General features: G+C 49.7%; 1 long non-coding RNA gene across 2 annotated transcripts in view; it reads left to right on the top strand.

The window, feature by feature from the left end:
* Positions 1-19,145, top strand: part of LOC125410965 (uncharacterized) — a 31,915-nt gene extending 12,770 nt beyond the window's left edge. The window contains exons 4-6 of one of the 2 annotated variants that reach the window (XR_015003823.2): positions 13,896-14,207; positions 15,395-15,520; positions 17,821-19,145. This is a non-coding gene — a long non-coding RNA (uncharacterized LOC125410965). The remainder of the gene's footprint in view (positions 1-13,895; positions 14,208-15,394; positions 15,521-17,820) is intronic. The other variant, XR_015003822.2, reaches the window with a different exon arrangement.
* Positions 19,146-19,412: the final 267 nt, after the last annotated feature.

The following is a 19,412-nucleotide window of genomic DNA, read 5'->3' as shown; positions in this document are numbered from 1 at the left end:
GAGGCTTGCTGTAAGTTTGAGAGTACCCTGAGATACATAATGAGTACCAGTCCAACCAATAAGAGCTGTCTAAAGAAAAAAAACAAAACAAAAACAAAACAAGCAAGCAGGCAGTCAAATCAACAAGCAAAACCAACACATTTTGGGATAACTAAAGGTTGAAGTCCCCTGAAAGCAACGGACCACACAGGAACAATCATAGGCGTCTTATTCTTTTAATCAGTGTAACTGTAACACAGGAACAATTGGATTGGACACGCATTCCTACTGGTTCTCACTCATCCGTACTCATGGCGAACCTTGCTGGCTGGTCCAGCAGCCACACACGGAGGTTGCCACCACTTATGCAGCTGTGCTTCAGTCACTGTGCTTGGGAAACAACAGAGAGGCTTCCAAAGGGCTGGGTTTCAGATTAAAAAAAAAAAAGAAAGAAAGAAAGAAAGGCTAAGCATTTTTTAAAAAGTTACAAATTAAGAACATGTTTGCTCAAAAGTTAAGCAATGCAGAAAGTTCTCCCTCCTTGCCCCTCCCCCCTCCATGCTCACTTGGAAATTAGCAATAATGGGTAGAGGCATATTCTTTGATTAGTTATAGAGTTTGGGAAGGCAGGGATGGGGTCTACCTTAACTGTGATGTATCCCTGGTGTATGTCAAATACGTATTTGGTAACTGGATTAATGATTAAGTAATTGTAGAGGGAAGTTTCTGTCCTGCCTGGTCTGCAGCCGTTCAGTCCCAACAAAACACACAGAAACTTTTATTAATTATAAACTAATAGGTTGGCCTATTAGCTCAGGCTTATTATTAATGAGCTCTCACAACTTAAATTAACCAATAATTCTTATCTAGGTTTGGCCACATGGTTTGGTACCTTACTCAGTGAGGCATTCTCATCTTGCTTCACCTCAGTCTGACTGGTGTCTGCAGACTGAGTCTCTCCTCTTCCCAGAATTCTCCTATTCCGGCTGTCTCACCTATACTTCCTGCCTGGCTACTGGCCAATCAGCATTTTGGTAAATCAATACAAGTGACAAATCTTTACAGGGTACAAGACCACTATCCCACAGTACTTCCCTTTTTTTCTTTTCAAAACAAGGACTCTGAATATAATCTCCTTTGTTTAGTTTTTTTTTCTCCTGACCATTATCAATAACAACTTGTAACCAACACTCTAAACAAAGACAAGCATCTGTAATCCATTTTTGGGGAATGTGGGCATGGCTTTCTAGGCTAGTTCCTGCTGATTGGGGCATTGATAATCTATCTTATGGGGACCCAAAGAAAATTTAGGATTATGGCCAGGTCCTGACTAAAGTGTTCTTTGAAGTTGGATCATCTCAGCCAAAAGTTTTGAGGCTGTTCTGGATGTAGAACTCAGAGGAAGCTGTAACAGAGGTTCTCTGAAATACTGGATCATCCGGGCCATCTGCTTCTACTGGGGATTTTTCAGGGGGACTTCCTTGATCAAACCTTATTTTTCTTAACCCAGAATGAATCCACAACCTCTTACCTCCTGTGGAGGCAAAAAAAAACAAAACCTTTTCTCCAAAGTAACATATCTTTTGACTTAAATTTTGAAGTCAAGGCATTTTCAAAATGAATAGGTTGGACTAATCCAGCAGTATTTATAATCAAATGTCTTTTGGCGGCTGTTTCTCCTCCCTCGGGAGTTAAACAATTCAAAGAAACACAATAACATACAGTACCCAGATTCTCTGTGTATGTTCCATCTTTACATGGGAGCTAAGCTGGGGTGGATGGGAGCTGGGAGCGCTAGTTTTTCTCCCGAACCTAGGTGGCTGGGTTCAGGTCCAGCTCTGGCCTTAGCCGGTGGCTAAAGAGCCTCAGGCAAATGGCTTTTTCATAAATTCATGCCCCCAAAATTGGGCACCAAGTAATAATCCTACACAAAGATCATATGTGTATATTTCCATAATAAAATTAGTTTTTGCCGTGTGGTGGTGGTGCATGCCTTTAATTCCAGCACTTGGGAGGCAAAGCAGGCAGAACTCTAAGTTTGAGGCCAGACTTCTACAGAATGAGTTCCAAGAAAGCAGGACTACATAGAGAAACCCTGTCTCAAAAATCAACAGACAAAAATGTGCTTTTATTATCTTATTTGTGTATATGTGTATGTTGGAGCCCCTGGAAGGGGAGTTAGGCAACTGTGGGCAGTCTGATATTGGTGCTGGGAATTGAACTCAGATCCTCTAGAAGAACATTAAGCACTCTTAACAGCCGAGCCATGTTTTTAGCCTTTATATATTATATTATAAGAGGACAGTGGTAGGTCAGGCTTGATGGTGCACAGCTTAAGTCCCAGCACTTGGAAGGCCAAGGCAGGCAGGTCTCTGTGAGTTCGAGGCTGGCCCAGGCAACGTAGTGAGTTCCAGGACAGCCAGGACTACTAGTGAGACCCTGTCTCAAACAAACAGACAAACAAGCAAACAACAAAACAAAAAACTAAACAACAACAAAAATGGAAAACAACCAATGTTCCCATGCACAGAAAAAAGACGATGTTACGCTTGTTTTACTCTTTGCACCTTAGCCCGCGCCCCCCGCCGCCAGAAATCTTTTATGGGCATCTGTCTGTGTATTGTTTAAATTTAGTCATTCCTTTTGTTATGGCTTGTATTGTGTCATCCCTTAAAAGGTACATTAAGGTACCCCGTCCCTGGTGCTGATGAATGTGGCCGTATTTGGAAAAGAGTTTCAACCCATGTGATCAAAGTCAAAAGAGGACTGGTTTTGCCAGCACGTTGGATTCTGGGCTTGTCATCGTCAGAACGGCAACACAGTGAACGTCTGTTGTTTAAAACCATTTAGCTGTGGTCTTTTGTCCTGGATGAAGAATCCACTCTTTTGGTAACATTTGGTTGCTTCCAGTTGTTGAGTTGTGATCACGACACCTGCTACCATTTTTCTGCCCCGCACGGGCTGTCTGGAACAGCAGCCTGAGGAACTTGCTCTTTTCTCCAGGGAGCTTTTGGAGCAATCATGGACCAAAGCCTGAAGGCTTTAGCCTTGGTATAACCTTGGCTGTGTTGCCAGCTAACACCCGGGACACCTGTGTCCTATTTGGGGACATACCCTCAACTAAAAAAAGTGTTTGTTGCACAGTTGAAATGCAAATTTCACGGGACTTCTGGATTTTTATTTGCTAAATCTGGCATCTGTAAAGCTCTGCCCTGGGCAACTCACGCTGTGCAGAAGGAGCCCTGGGACCTTCCTTGCATTAGGCTCTTTGTTTCCTGACTGCAGAGACTTGGGGAAGAGTCCTGGCTCCTCCTCTCTCCACTAGTACCCTGACAGTGTACAGTGGCACCAGCCTCCCCAGGACTTAGCCCATGTCAAGAGTACCCTACCTACTCCCTGCTCCTCACCCCTGCATGGGCAATTCTTTTCTGACTACTCCCGGCCTGACCTCTCTCCCCTCCACTGGCCTTGCAAAGGTGGGCTTGCTTTGCCCACAGGACAGAGCTAGATCATGGTGCCTAGGTGTGTGATGAGAGCCTGGGAGAGGAGGGCAGTGCTTCCCAGTCTTGCCTCGCTTCAAGATTTGCCTGAGGGCTAGAGATGCTACTCTCTGGGACTGAGAGTTAGCTCAGTGGTTAAGAGTCCTTGTTGTTGTGAAGGACCCAGGTTCCCTCCTCTGGTATTCTTGTGATGTACAGTTGTACACAGAGGCAAAACACTCGTACATGTAAAGTAAAAAAATAATAAAAATAAATTAATTAATTAAAAAATTAGATACTACTACCCCACTCCCCACTGGGGTAGTGACTTCCACATATAATCCCTGCACTAGGGATTCTTGGGATGCTGAGGTAGATGAATGGGAATGAGCTTCAAGTCCAGTCTGGATTACATAGCTCCCCTGGAGCTCCAAAGTGAGACCCCGCCTCAGAAAAGCAGAAAAACAAAAACCAAAACAATGGAAACAAAAACAAAGCAAAACAACAACAATGACCAAAAAAACCAAGGGAGGAGGGAAAAAAAGCATCTTCTGTTTGGCATCAGACATCTCCAGGGGAGGAGTCATTGTCTGTGAAGACCCCTGCCCTCGTCTGCAAGGAAGTGTGCTCCAACTGAGTTCTGCAGCTTCCGTGGGAACCCGGCAGAAGAGATTTTTAAAGAGAGGAGAGGGAGATCAAGGAGAGGAGCGAGGACAAGAGGCCAAGAGCCAAAGAGGAAGGGAGAGCCTGCTGGAGTTGAGCTGGAATGCAGAAAGCTCGGAGAAGAAAGGCCTGGACAGGCTGGGGAAAGCCGAGGCCACATCTGCTTGGGACTTGCTGGCTGATTTAAAATGCAGCCTAAAAAGCAACAAGAATGGCCTTGGAGCAAGGGACCCACTGAGTCCTTTTCAAAGGTGAGCCTGGGCTTGCCTCTTTTCTGTGACACTTGGCTTCTGCAATGTCACACTGCTCCCCATTCAGTGCCCCAACCCCCTAATCTGGCGAAAAGCCAGGTATACAGACAGATCCAGCAGGGCCTTTGTGTGAAGGGTGGTGAGCGGTGGACCTTTAATGCTCTGTGTGGTGCAGGGAGGGGACCACGCTTGCGAGGAGTAGGTGCAGGCATTCCGGGCGGAGCTAGAACGTTTCCATATTAGACAAGTAACTCCAGCGAATATTGTTTTTGTTATCGAGACGATGCTATAAATGTTAGAGCATGTGGTAGGCATACCGCACGTCCTCCTGTGAGCTCCCTCGAGTGTGGGCTGGACCTAGTGACTTGCTTCCTAATGAATAAAACATGGCAGAAATGAGAGATGTCCTTTTCGAGATTAGACCCTGGAAAACTGGGACTCTCTTCTTGCTCTTAGTCACCCCCCCCCCAGCCTTCTCCTCTATGTGCTGTGATCAAGCCAGCTGCCGTGTGAGGGTCACCCACGGAGAGGCCAGTGTGCCAAAGATCGGAGGTGGTGAGAAAATGGAGGCCCTCCGTCCCACGTCCCACGAGGAGCTGGATCGTGCCAACGACCGCGTGTGAGATCTTGGAGGTGGATCTTTCCATGGTGGAACTGAGGGACACCGTGACTGCACTTGCAGATGCCACACCTATGTTGTCACCCGGGGCACCTAGTCGCTGAGATGGCTGAAGTGCTCGTTTAGGACTCTAGCTTTTGGGGGGACTTAATTACATAGCAGTAGGCAACTAACTAACGCAAGTGTGAATTGGGAAAGGCCAGCCATACCTGTTCTATTCTCCCATATAAATATCCTTTTCTTAAAAAAAGAAAGAAAGAAAGAAAGAAAGAAAGAAAAAGAAAAAACACATATTGTGTCTGTTGTGGATGCCAGAGGGCAAGCATTGTCTTCAGGAATGCTGTCTTGTGCTCAGAAGGTAAGAAGGTAAGTGCTTTCTAGACTGAGCTATCCCCACAGCCTATGCATTTTCATGAACTGAAGCCATGGTGGGGGCACCCATGTTGAAGTCTTTGCCTATCAGCTATCATTAAGGGGGTGGGTCAACAATTAGATATCTAGGTTCATAGTCTGTTTCTGGCGCTCTCAGGCTGCCTTTAGTAAATGCCTGTTGGGCCGACAAGATGGATCGGCGGGCAAAGTTGTGGACTGGAACCCGAGTTTGCTCCCCGGAACCCACAGTGGGGGTGTGGGGGGGAGAAGCGACTCCCAAAAGTTGTCCTCTGATCTCCACATTGGTAGTGTGGCATGCTTGCATTTGCAATCACATGTGTATATCACACACACACACACACACACACACACACACACACAAAGAGTATATTTATAACTATATACTCTACCTTAATTAAAATTTACATGAACATACATGAACAGCTAGATTACTCAGCAACCAGCAGTGTGGAAGGTGAAAACCATCGTTAATAATAAAAACTACCCTGGGAAAACTCCATGTAATGCCAGGACCCAGGACCTTGAAACCCCCAAAGTCAAGAATTATTGGGTAGTTACCACTGCTGCTTTCCAGTGTTTCCCCCACTTCCTGGGGCACTGGGGATTAGAGTGTAACTTGGCCATGAGCAGAGAGCCCCCTTCCCCCACCGGCATAGTTGGCTGAATAGCTAGTTAGGCAGGAGGGCCAGGCATTAGATGTATAGTAAAAGCACTCGGCTCATTCCCGGCAGTTCCACAGCTGTGGTTTCCCAGGCTTGATTGCCCATTGTGTAGAAGCTCCAGTTTTGAAACCACTTCCCTGTTTTGGTTCCCAGCTTTTGACCTTTAAAGAAAGACTTCCATGCATGTATTTATGCAGATTAATGCTTGGCTTCCATTCGGATTGTTTCCTTGGGATAAATTCCCAGGAATGAGCTGATTGGGTCAAAGGGGGTGAGGGGTGGAGGAGAAGAGCTTTCGGCCCCTTGCTAGAAATTGCTTTATTGCTTTCGCTATGAAGACATCAGAGCAGTGACAGCAATGGTTTGCAAACTGCGAGGGGTCAGCTTCAGGACAACATGTTATTCACACCCAGAAAATCAACTTCCAGGTCCTCCACGACTACACAAGAGGAAGACCATGGAAGCGGGGTTCACTGCACAGAATTCTGGGCCGGGCCATAGGATGTCAGAAAGTCTAAGCCCCAGGGAGCAGAATGAATTGTGTCAAACTTGAACTGCTAGTGACAGGTCTTGAGTTTAAATTCTTCTTTCTTCTGAGGCAGGATCTTATGTAGCCCAGTATGGCCTCAACTAACTAGTAGCTGATACTGACCTTTACCTCTGACCCTTCTGCCTCCATCTCCTGAGTGCAAGTGCTGGAATTACAGCCATGGGTCACCTCCCCTGGTTGGTTCTGAGTTAGAATTTGGACTTTACCACTGAGTGTTCCTAGGCAAGTTACTTTAACTTTTGGAGACAGTATTTTTTAATTTGTATCTGTAAGGTAGAGACTATAGTGATTCTGACCCCCAGAAAAATGAGACAAAGGGGTGCTGGAGATATGGCTCAGTGGGTTAAGAACACTGGCAGCTAAGTGGGTTAAGAGGACCTGGGTTCAATTCCCAGCACCCACATGGCAGTTCACAACTGTCTGTAACTCCAGTTCCAGGGGATATGATTCCTTCATACCAATGCACAGAAAATAAAGTTAAATAAATTATTTTAAAAAAATGAGAGAAGGGGCTAGAGAATTAGATCAGCAGTTAAGAACACTTGTTCTTGTACAGGACCCAGGTTTTATTCCCAGTATCCACACGGCTCACAATTCTCTATAACTCCAGTTCAAGGGATCTGACACACTCTTCTGATGTCTGAAGGCATCAGGCACGAATATGGTGCACACTCAGCAAAAACACCCCTATACACCAGACGGTGGTACATGCCTTTAATCCCAGCACTCGGGAGGCAGAGACAGGCGGATCTCTGTGAGTTCAGGGCCAGCCTGGTCTACAGAGTGAGCTCCAGGACAGCCAGCACTATATAGAAACCCTGACTTGAAAAACCAAACCAACCCAACCAAACAACAACAAAAATAAAACAAACAACAACAACAAAACAAAAAACACTCCAACACACGAAATAAGAGTTCTACACAAAGATTTAAGAAGTGCCTGGGAGCTAAATGAAATATTATCACAGAGCCGGGGGTGGGAACAGGTGGCGATGCTCTGCCAGCGAGCAGTGATTCATTTACACCACGTTGTGACTCAGCCTCAGTTTCCTTCTCAGCCCCGTGGTCCTTCTCTTCTGGTGAGTTTCCACAAGGGACTCCCCCATTTCATACTCTCCAAAATACCACGAGTCTCCTTGTCTCTCTGAGGCCAACTAGTAGTAATCCTGGCGCTGAGAGCGTGAGTCTGATAGTCTTTGGATGCCCTCTTGTGGACAGTGGTTTTCATTCACGTCATGTCTTCTAAAAGGTGTGTGTGTGTGTGTGTGTGTGTGTGTATGATTTGGGGTGGGAGAAAAAGATGTGTGCGTGAGCTCTGTTTCCAGATAAAATAAAAAGTAGGGACCCCCCATTTTCCTTGTTGGCTAAGAAAGAATGGCTAAACAGACTCTCTAGACTAACCTGTGTATATGGATGGGAGCTGCATGTGTGCATGGGTGCCCACACACCCGATATCACGCTTCCCATCTTGGGAAACTCATGTGATTGATTGAACAAGGCCATTGTTTTGTTTTGGTTTGGTTTTTGGTTTTTCAAGACCGAGTTTCTCTGTAGCTTTGGAGCCTGTCCTGGAACTAGCTCTTGTAGACCGGGCTGGACTCGAACTCACAAAGCCTGCCTCTGCCTCCCGAATGCTGGAAATAAAGGCATGTGCCACCACTGCCCGGCGAACAAGGCCATTGTTATACAGTCTGGTAACTTCACTTCTGCTCGTTCAGATGGACATTCACTTCCAGACAATCCAGCAAGTACCAGCTGTGTACCTCTGAAGAGGCAATGGTGACCAAGACAGGACTATTTCTGCCCTTCTCCGTTAGACAGCTAAGTGCATCATTGCAACCCAGCGCCTTGTGGAGACCCTGCCGCTGATCCATGACAATGCGGGTACCCTGGCTCCTCCCCAGCTCTGGGGCAGAGGCACCGGATGGCGAACCCTCATAAGGTTTTAGAAGGAAATAAGGCCGTTTCTGAGCTTCTTCCAGCGTAAGCCAGGCTTTGGCCACGACACCCACATTTTCTCGCAACTTTGATGTTTTCTGATCTTGATTCGCTCATCCTGAGGAATTCTTTTGCTTCCATCCTTCCGTCACGCTCCACCCGCTTCCCTGAAGAAATGGAAACCAGATTGCGTGGCTTAGGCAGGAAAACACTGGCACACTCTTGCAGACCATGGATGTGTGTCTCTGTTCTCTCACCCCTGCCCTGCTGGGAACCTTCAGCTGCCCAGGCCAGAAGTGACGGGTGAGGGGCGAGGGCTGAACAGAGGCCTTTCAAGGGCCACAGTGGGGAGGTCACTGAGCTTGTCAGACCGTGTTTCTAGTTCAGCAAAGTACACACTCACCTGACCTCAGTGGTGACATGGTGGGCATATGAAAAGCGTTCACTGCCCTGAAGAGGACCCAGGAAGCTGCCAGAAAAAAAGAAACTGAAAGGCAATTACAATGAAGTTGTTTAATGTGGGTCAGACACTTGTACTGCAGGGGTGAAGGTGTGACCAGAACACTGACTACTTGCCCCCCTTTTTCTTTTCTTTTCATTTTGGTTTTTCGAGACAGAGTTTCCCTGTATCTGTGGAGCCTGTCCTGGAACTTGCTTTGTAGACCAGGCTGGTCTCGAACTCACAGAGATCTGCCTGTCTCTACCCCCCGACTGCTGGGATTAAAGGAGTGCACCACTATGGGCCCTGCTTGACTTGGTCTTCCTGTTCACAACAGTTTGGTGAGGGGATGGGAAATGGGGGGTGGGTGGGAGTGGGGTGTCAGATAGGGGCCAAGGGGCTAAGGTGACTCTGCACTTGGTTATAATCAGAAAATGGTTTATTCACTGGGTGACTTTGGCCAAATGACCTAACTTTTCATTATTTTTTTTTCTTGGTATGGATGAAAAGTCTACCACTAAACATTAGCAGTGTCTTTCTGCCTGCCTGCCTGTTTTTCTTTCAGATTTTAGAATAGAATTTTGCTGTTTCCGAGACTGGTCTTGAATTCACTCTGCAGCTCAGGTTATTCTTGAACTTGTAATTGCCCTCAGGTTTCTGCAGAGATACTCTGAGGACGAACTGACAGAGGAAATGTGGAAGTGTTTAGCTGCAGGGCTGGGCCATTGCTCTGTTGGTGAAGCCCTTGTCACCCAAGCCTGAGAACCCACATAAGAAAAGCCATGGTGTAATCTCAGCTTTCGGGGAGCAGAAAGGAGGCTGTCTGGGGCTGGCTGCCTTGGCCAGTCTAGCTGAATCAGTTCAGGGAGAGACCCTGTTGCAAAAACTAAGGTGGAGGGTGGTCGAGGAAGGGACTCAGTGTTAACCTCTGGCCTTACACACATGCACACTTATGTGCAGCCACATAGGTGCACCAAGGTGGACACACACACATAGACAAAGACAGACAGACACACACAGACAGACAGACACACACAGAAGCACACGAAGACACAGACAGACAGACAGATACACAGAGGCACAGACAGACACACACACAGAGTTCCTAGCACTCCCAAAACTGGTAGCGTTTGTATTGGTCTGGATAAGCTAACTGGTATAACAAACAGACCCAAGAATAGTTAATTGCTTAGGGACAAAAGAACACTTCTTGTCCTATTTTGCTTTAAGGAAATACCAGGGTAGGCAGTGGAGCTGCTCAGAGACCATTTCGCTGACAGTCTGCCACCTTCATTGGGTAGCTTCCAAGACCATGCTAGCCATGGGTATCTGGCTAGGAGACCAGGAAGAGAAAATGAAGGCATGCCAGCTTTGGCCCAGAAGGGACATCTCTGCTCACATTCCACACATGGACACTGATCATGTGGCTCCATTTTAATGTCAGGGAGGCTTGGGAGATGTGGTCCCTGGCTGGGCACTGCATTTCCAGCGTGCGGGGAAGTCTTCGGTAGACATCCTCGTAGACATCAGTAGACAAGGATGTCTGCTTCTATTACTGTGGCTATTTCCTTCCAGAGCAAATCATCATAGCCCTGGGTGGGAGGCATGTGCGAGTATGGGCGTAGCGCGGCGGGGTGGGGTGGGGGTCAATTCTAGCATAGGGGTTGGGGAGATGTTTTCCTGTTGGGGATCAGGTGGTGTTGCTCGGGGTGGGTGGAGTACAGGGGTTGGAGAAGGATCCTTCCAGTCAGGATTTCCACCAGGTAAGATAGCAGCTAGCAGGGAGGACACAGGTCACAGGGAGTCACAAGACTCCCATGACTAGCCAGGAGGCAGGAAAGTGCAGGCCTGGAGAATTTGTGGGGAGGAGAGGTGTGTTGGGGGGCCCACCAGGAAGGCCTGGAATGTCAAGATAAGGGCATGGAAATTGGGAGTCACGCCTGGTCTTCATGCACTGCGGTCCAGGAGAGTGGGTGGTTATGGGAGTAAGAAACAAGAGATGGGGGAGGAGGCTGTGAGGACATGGAGGGAGGGTGGGAGAGTCAGGCAGAGGAGAAGGAGGAGGTGCAGGATGGGGCTTTGACTCAACCTGGTGCCCGTCCTTCTCTCCTGGGCTCCCTAAACAGTCACCTAGCAGCCCCCTCCACTAGGGTTGCCTGCTTTAGGCCTAGCTCTCTGCAGCCTTGCATGCCTGGAGAGGCCTTATCTCCACTCTCCGCTTTGTTCAGCTTCCAGGAAGGAAGTGGCTCCAGTGGCCCGTGGGTGGGACATTCCTTGGCTTGGCTTACTGTTCCCAGATTTCTCGTGATTCCTGGTGGCAGAGCTGGCATCTCTAACCAGCCTTGGAGAGGGGCAGCATCTTTCTCAGGAACAGTCTGAACCCCAGGAAGTCAGAGCCTTCTTTATAGCTACCCCAGCTCTCTGAGTACAAAAGCCACCTCCAGCTGGGGGAAAGACTGGGCTGGAGAACACCCCAAGGGTACAGTAGAGGGGATTGGGATGTGGTGATAGAGAACCACAGAGTCCATGAAGTATGACCAACAGGCGCCTATCTGCAGGGAATGAAACAAAGGGAAACTCACCTTAAAATACTGCTTCAGGAAGTGACATTTGTCATGGCTGTGCACATAGAATTCTCACAGGTGACATAGGTCTCTGATGGCTGGGGTGGTAGGAAGAGATTGGAACGTAAGGATGACGTAGGACTTCTTAGTGGAACATGAACTGGTGCGGATTTTAGCTGTTAGATAAGAAGAAGTCAAGGAGGGGCCAGGCAGTGCTGGCACACGCCTTTAATCCCAGCACCCGAGAGGCAGAGGCAGGTAGATCTTTGTGAGTTCGAGGCCAGTCTGGTCTACAAAGTGAGTTCTCCACAGCTAGCTGCTATGCGGAGAAATCCTATCTCGAAGAACCAAAACCAAAACCAACCAAACAAACAAACAAAAAAGAAAAGAAAAAAAAAAAGAAAGAGAAAAAGAAAGAAAAGTCAAGGGGACCCTGGGATGTTGGGGGCAGTGGGTCAAACGAAGGAGGAGAGCTTGTGTGGGAGCCTTGTGCTCCACTGGGCAAGTAGAGGAGTTTCTCAAGGCTTCTGAGAGTCTGCTACACCAGGGTGTCCTCTATTTAGCATGCTTCTCCCAGCTATCTTGGCTCTGACATGAGATCCTTTAAACTTCAGGGCAGTTCCGAAACTGGTCTAGGGGTAGTCACTTCCTGTATCTGCGCAGACCACTAGAGGTCAGAGGACTTGGGGCAGGAAGGCTCTGCCCTGGTCTCCAGAATCAGCTCAGGTTCACCTAAAGGCTTGTGGTCCTGGAGAGCGGCAGGCTAAATTGGAAGGAGAGCCAGGGAGACTGGGGCTTGCTCTGCTTCACTGACTGGGACCTGGGCACGCTAGGAAGCACTTCTGGGCCTTGCTTTCCTCAATGGGACGGAGGCGAACAGCACTGCCTGCTTACGGTAGGGTGAGATCACTGCCCTGACCTACTCACAGTTGTGTTTAATAAATGTCAATTTTCCCCAGATTGGGGTTGGCATGGGTGGGAAAGCTGGGAGGATCAGTGATCCATGCTGCTGATAGCTCAGCTGGAGCAGTGTTGGAGAGGCGGCTTGGAGCCTTCGAACCTGGTCCAGTACTGCCTGGGAGGAGCCCTGTTCCTTCTCAGGCCACCCTGGCTACCTTCCTGTCCTTTGCCCTCACACCAGGAGGGACCCTTAAAGCCTCAGAGTCTGTGCCATCCTTCTGTGTCACATCATGTCCTACCCAATAAACCTGGCAGGAATTATCTGGCTCTGAGGCTGTGGGCCCCTGGGAGAGATGGGCTTGGCGCAGGGAAAGCAAGGGAGGTCGGGAGGCGGGCCTTAAGCCTAGGCTAGCCCAGCACAGGGGCAGGAATCCAGGCCGTCAGCAGGTGCTCTCTGGCCAGTTTGCCGCCTCGCTTTCTTTGGTTGGCTTTCCTGGTCCTGGAGTCGACAAGAGCTTGCAGGACAAAGCTCACTTGCCAAAGTACATGAGAAGTGGGTGTTGGGGCTCCCCTGGCTCCTCTGCTGTTCTTGGAAGGGGGCTGAACAGACTCTTGGCTTCCTGTCTCCAGACTTGGCAGGTAGCAATGGCACCAGACCCATCTTGGTTCTAAATCTGGCCCTGTGTCTCACAGGCTGGGTGATGCTGTGTGTGGTACTAATTTCTCCCAGCCTCAGTTTCTTCCAGCTCATATTTTCCTTAGCTGTAAAGTGGGAGTAATGGCATCAGGATTGGGAGAAGTGAATTGCTAAGAGTTGCACACTTAAGAGTTAACATCGTGACCAGCATGAATCAAGAGCCTCGGAAGCATCAGTTCCCCTCCTTCCTCTGTTCCCCCCACTCCCCGTCCCTTCTGTGTCTCACCCCCTCTCTCTGTCCCTTCCTTCCTCCCTTCCTCTTTCCCTTCTCTCTTTCCATCTGGTCAGAGCTCTGAAATGGGAGACCTGTTGGCCGGTAGAGGCAGCCCTCATTTTCATAGATCCTCTCAGAACCCCAGCCAGGAGACTGATGAGTAACAGGAAATTGGTGACCTGAATCCTGGATGTAGATTTTTCTTCTGGAGATAATGTCCACTGTAGTACAGACCACCTCTGGGGACAGACTCTTTATTTTTGTTGTTGTTGTTTATTTATATATTTATTGACAGGGTTTCTAAGTGTAGTTTTGGAACCTGTCCTGGAAGTCACTCTGCAGACCAGGCTGGGCTCCAACCCACAGAGATCCGCCTGCCTCTGCTTCCTGAGTGGTGGGATTAAAGACGTGCGCCACTACCGCCGGGCTGGGGACAGACTCTTCTATAACCCTTGTCTTTGAGCCTCACTGAGACGGGGACAAGCAGGTCGGCCATCTGGAATGGGAGGAGAGATGGAAACAAGCCGGCCTGGGCTTTTCCTTTCAGGGGACTACTGTCTTCTATCAAAACTCAACAGTCTGGAGAGCCCGGTTCACTCTGCCAGCCAGCCGATTAAGGAGGAGCCAGAAGTTAATTCACACTGAGATGTTAATAGCAATAAATGAATCAATGCTCCCGTCACCCCCAGGGGTGTTGATGGCTGCTAATGGCTCAGGTCCTGCCAGCTGCTTTCAGGACAGCTCAATTCCCTTGAGCTGCGTCTGTCCTGGGCTCAGTCATTCAGCACTCTCTGCACTTGCTTCACGTGCAGAAAGATCTCAGGAATGCTACCCCTTGAGCAGTGGAGGGCCCAAACAGGTGGGTCTAGAACACTAAGAACCAGGGAACACAGGCCATGGGGCAAGGCTGGGGCAGAAGCAGGTAACCCTGGTTCCACAGAGGAAGTGGTGGGAGAGAGGATGCTGCACCGAGCCACCCTTGGGATGGCCTGCTGCATGGGATGGCCTCTTCAACATGGGTGACGTCCTTCACGCCTCTCATTAGACCCTCAGGTCACTTCAGATGATTTTGGCTGCAGGCTGTGTCAAGTAGGTGAGCTGGCCAGTTCTTTGGGCAGGACACAGCTCTTAGGAACTCAGGCCTGTGTTGAGCTCAGTAGTGGAGCCCAGCAGTGAGTTTTCAATCTTACTGGGCAGGGAAGGACCTGGGAGTCAGGTTAAGATGCAAATTCTGATCCTGTGTGCGTGGAAGCTAGGGCCTACATTGTGTATAAGTTCCCTGATGATGGATGGTATCCCCAGGAGCTGGCGGAAATGGCTGCTCCCCTAAGGAAAGGATGCTGCCCTGCCCCGTGTCCCTTCGGACCTTTCTCTGGAGGGCTTCTCTCTTTCTCTGCCTCCCTGGGTGTGAACCTTTCCTTGGTCACTTGGAGTCATGGGGACTGTGGCTGTCCTGCCCTGTGGTAGCAGGGGGCTGGGCGGGAAGTGTGGAGAGCGCTAGTGAAATGGGGGTGGGACTCTCCCTATGGGAGAGAGAGAGAGAGACAGACAGAGACAGACAGAGAGAGAGAGAGAGAAAGAGAGACAGAGAGAGAGACAGAGACAGAGAGAGACAGAGAGAGAGAGACAGAGACAGAGAGAGAGAGAAAGAGAGACAGAGAGAGAGACAGAGACAGAGAGAGACAGAGAGAGAGAGACAGAGACAGAGAGAGAGAGAGAGACACACAGAGAGAGAGAGAGAGAGAGAGAGAGAGAGACTGGGAGAGAGGACTAGGGGCAGCAGGCTTTCCTCACTGCCACTCAGCGGTCCCTCTGGCTCTAACATGGAAGATTGGTGATGAGTTCATTCGCGCACTGCCGCTCCACCATATGCAGGCAGTTAATCTTTAATGGGGGTCAATAATAAGATCACTGGGAACTTTCTGTAAATGCCTGCTCGCTTCTCCACGGCAGAATCTGGCCCCAGTATGTTTTTGAGGCTGGAGGGACCCTGAATCTGGAGAGTTTAGGGATGAGAGACATAGGACATTGCTTTCTCTCTCTCAGACCTTAGACAGTGATGAGCAACGTATTAATCCTTTTCCTGGTCCCGGAGTCCACTTCATTGACAGACACACCAGTACGAGCGCGCTGTAACTGTGATGCCCCTGAAATGCTTCCGGCAAACCGCAGGTAAACATTAAACTTTGTACCTAAGAAGCTTCCCTCTCAGGGCTGGGTTCCTGTCAGGGAGAGAAAGTTTCCACTGTGTGTGTGTGTGTGTGTGTGTGTGTGTGTGTGTGTAGCACCCACATGCTGGTGGAATGCTTATCTTTTCTTCTTTGCAGAAAATCAGGTCAGTGGTTTCACAGTTGTCATTGACCTCAAGGTGCAGGAGGAAGGTGGCTCCAGCTGCTGTGCCCTGAAGCCACTAGGTTACAAGGTCTCCAGAAACTAGTGAAAGTGGCTGCCCACCTAAGGAGAGGATGCTGCCCTGCCCCTTGTCCCTTCCAGCCTTTCTCTAGAGGGTCTTGCTCTCTCTTTCCTTTTCCTCTCTCTGCCTCCCTGAGTGTGAACCTTCCCTTGGCCACTAGCTATGGAGTCATGGGGACTGGGGCTGTCCTGCCCTGTGGTAGCAGGGGCCTGGCTGGGAAGTGTGGAGAGCGCTAGTGAGATGGGGTGGGACTCTCCCTATGACTGTGGCAGCAGTAGAGAGGCCTCTACAGCTAGTTAGACACTTTCACACATGCGTCTTTGCCTTGCCCACAACACAGAGCCGGGAAAGGCGGGTGTTACGTGTGTGGCTGGCGCTGATGACAAGGGAAAGCAACTTTAAAGGTGTCCCAGGTCTCACCGGGGCCTCAGGCTCTCCTTCTGGACCCCCAAGGGACCCTGGGACACCCCCTCGGGAATGGAAGGGAAACTCTTGGTGGGAGTAAAGGCGTCTCTAGGAGTAGCCCCGTGTTGGACCTGGAACCAGAGTGACCTAAGCTAGATCTCTTGGGTCTGGGTCTGTCACAGTGTCATTGTGTCCCTTGTCATCTCAAAACTGGATGAGACCTGGACCTGCTTCCTGAGCCCCAGCTGAGTGCCGTGGGGGACAGGGTGGGACACTGTGGCCCTGGCAGTCCTCCATTCTCTTCCTACCCTGTTGGTGGTGGCACTCGCCTGTAATGCCAGCCCTTGGGAGGCAGAGGCAGTCAGATCTCTGTGAGTTCGAATTCATCCTGGTCTACAGAGTGAGTTCTAGGATAGTCAGGACTATTATTACACAGAGAAACCCTGTCACGAAAAACCAAAAGAAAAAAAAAAGTACATGACCTTGTCTACTGTCTACCCCCACCCTCTAAATCCTCGGGCTCTGCTTTTGCTTCCCAAGCTGCTTCTCCAAGCTCAGACAAGGGAGGCTCCTGATCTGATGGAGCCTTCACCCCATCCAGCCGCTGAGAGCCTCTCCGCAGCACCGCCCACTCAGCCCCCAGCCAAGCCAGAAATCATCTGTTAGCCATCCAGGGTACTGGACTGCCAGATGAGACCCTCCCACCTCTTCCTGGAAGTGAGCCCCCTGGCTCTCCACTCCCTGTCACCCCTCCCCATCCTCCCTCAGGGAGGTTCAAGAATAGTGTATGGTCTCTCTGGGTACCTCTCGGGCAGACCCCTGCAGAGAGGAGGCAGGGGGTTGGTGCCAAGGACCTCCTTTTGAGAGGTGAGTCTGGGCATGACTTCTACAGGTCGGCTCAGTGGCCTGTGCTGGACACGGCCCAGAGAGTAGGGCAAAGTAGCTAGCTGGGAGGTGATGAGGCCGTTGCACAGACCCTGCTGGAAATTACAGAGCACTGGGGAGGGAAAACAAACTGGGGTTTCTGTTTCCATGGAAACAGCATCTATTTGCATAGGTCCCTGCGTCAGAGCCTTGGACTCTGTGTTGTGTGTGTGTGTGTGTGTGTGTGTGTGTGTGTGCTGGGAGGAGGGGGGACATTGGAGGGCAAGGCCATAAGTTTACTGTCTGGGACTGTTCCAGCCCAACCTAAAAACAGCAATAAAAAATGTCCCCTGTTCCTCATTCATAATAAAGAGGTCTTATACAAGGGCCTTTTGGCCTAGGTGGCTCTTCGCAGCCCAGGCCCAGGTTCTTTTTTTTTAGATTTTAAATTTATAACTTAATATGTAGAAGATACAGGAAGACTCCAAATTCACCATTCTTCCAGTTCTTATACAAAGTGATGGTTTAATTTATTGACTTTGAACCCTCCGATGTATCAGTCCCTGGGCTCTGAAGCCATCAGGAGTTCTGTACTTGCTAAGTATGGGCAACACCATGCAACAGGCCTTCCTTCTTGGAAGGCCCTGGGCTTCAATGGGACTTCAGCGGGGCTGGCCAGGGTGGCTCCTTTGGGGAGATCATCAAAGCCCAGGAACTCAGCAATGCCACCTCCCCGCTTCACTCTGTAATCAAAGCGAGTGATTTCTGTCCTCATGTGTCTTCATCCTAGAGCGCAAAGAACGAGCCCCACACTGCCGAGCGAGCTGCCCAGTGGGCAGGGGACCAATCATCCTGGTTATTGTTTGCAGCGTGCCCATCCCTGCTTTTCCCGCGGTATCACGTGTTGCTAAGAGCCCGACACTCACGACTCATCTAACAGACTCTCTAAAGCAGCACGCCTATTCTCAGACGGGGACACTAAAGTTGAGGAAGCCCTTGTCAGGGCCGCACGGATGGTGAATGGTGAAAACCAGGATGCAGAGTGGAGGCTGAAGGGCTCTCCTCTCTCTGTCTCTTGCTCTGCTGCTTCCTCCCTGTCAAGGGGGCACCTGGTGACCAGACCTCCCACCCTGGCCGGCCTCCAGCCAGCCTGCTGCCCTTCCCCTTCCTCCTCTCAAATGGGAAGCAGCTGTGTTGGTGAGAAGGCCGGTGGGGGCTGCGCTGTATCTGGCCACCGTGTATCCTGGAGGTTGTGTAGTTGATTGCAGGCGCCAGCCTTGCTGCTTGACAGCCATTTCGTTCTTCAGTGACTCAGTTTCCTTCTCAGCCAATCAGCAGGGATGCTGTGCAGAAGTCCGAGGGACCTATGCCTTTCCCGTATAAGAATTTTGAAGGTATTTGGTTTTCTGGGTCTAAGAGATGGCCCAGTGGATAAAGGCACTTGCCTCAGGTTTCCTCTTGGTAGCCATTCAGGTGGTCTTTTGCCTCTTCTGTGATACTGTAAGTCTGTGTTTGTCTGTTTGCTTGCTTGCATTGATTGAGATGAGAGACTCATGTAGCCCAGCCCAGCCTTGAACTCACGACGAAGCCAATGATCTGGAATTCCTGCTCTTCTGGCCTTCATTTCTCCAGTGTTGTGATTATAGGCCTTTAATCACCGCACTAAGTTTATACGGCGCTCACGTGTGCTATGCAAGCATTGCTCTAATTGAGCAGCGTGTCCCCACCTTTTGTTAGAATTTTTCTGAGACAGGGTCTTGGTCTGTAGCCCAAGCTGGCCTAAAATTCTTTCCTTCTCTCTCAGCCCCCTGAGTGTGGTGGGGCTACAGACATGCACCGTCACAATGGGCCTGTAAAAAAAAAAAAAAAAAAAAAAAAAAAAAAAAAGAGTTGTTTTTCTGGGTCATTCTTGGAGCATCTGGGATCGCCTAACAGAATGGAGGGTAGAGCCCCTTTCTTACTGTCAAAATTAGGGTTGGGGGTAGAGGGCAGGGGAAGAAAATGCTGGAGGTCTCGAGGCCTGTTTGGCTTGTGGCTAGAGCAGCGGGATCAAAAGGAACTCAGGATTGTTGAAAGTCCCTGAAGGGAGGGTGGGCCTTGAAATATATCCACTTGCCGTGTTTGCATCTGGCTGGGAAGTGATGGGAGAAGACGAGAAATAAACACATCTCGAAGGTCTGCCGTTAATGAGGGGGTCCGGAGTTGCTGAAGCAAGAATCAGATTGCAAGATCCGGCAAGAAGGCAAGCTGCTGAGTGCTGGGAGAGCCCAGGAGACACGGCCGTGCACACCACACAACCCTGCAATGTAGACAATGTTTTCTCATTCTATGGAGACGGAGATCGAGGCCAGGCAAGTTCAGTGGTGTGTCCAAGGCCACCTA

Source organism: Myodes glareolus, chromosome 9 (genome assembly GCF_982192425.1).
Source record: "Myodes glareolus chromosome 9, mMyoGla1.1, whole genome shotgun sequence".
Taxonomy (NCBI): Eukaryota; Metazoa; Chordata; class Mammalia; order Rodentia; family Cricetidae; genus Myodes; species Myodes glareolus.
Note: the sequence above shows the minus strand (reverse complement) of the source record. Positions and strands in the feature narration are given on the sequence as shown.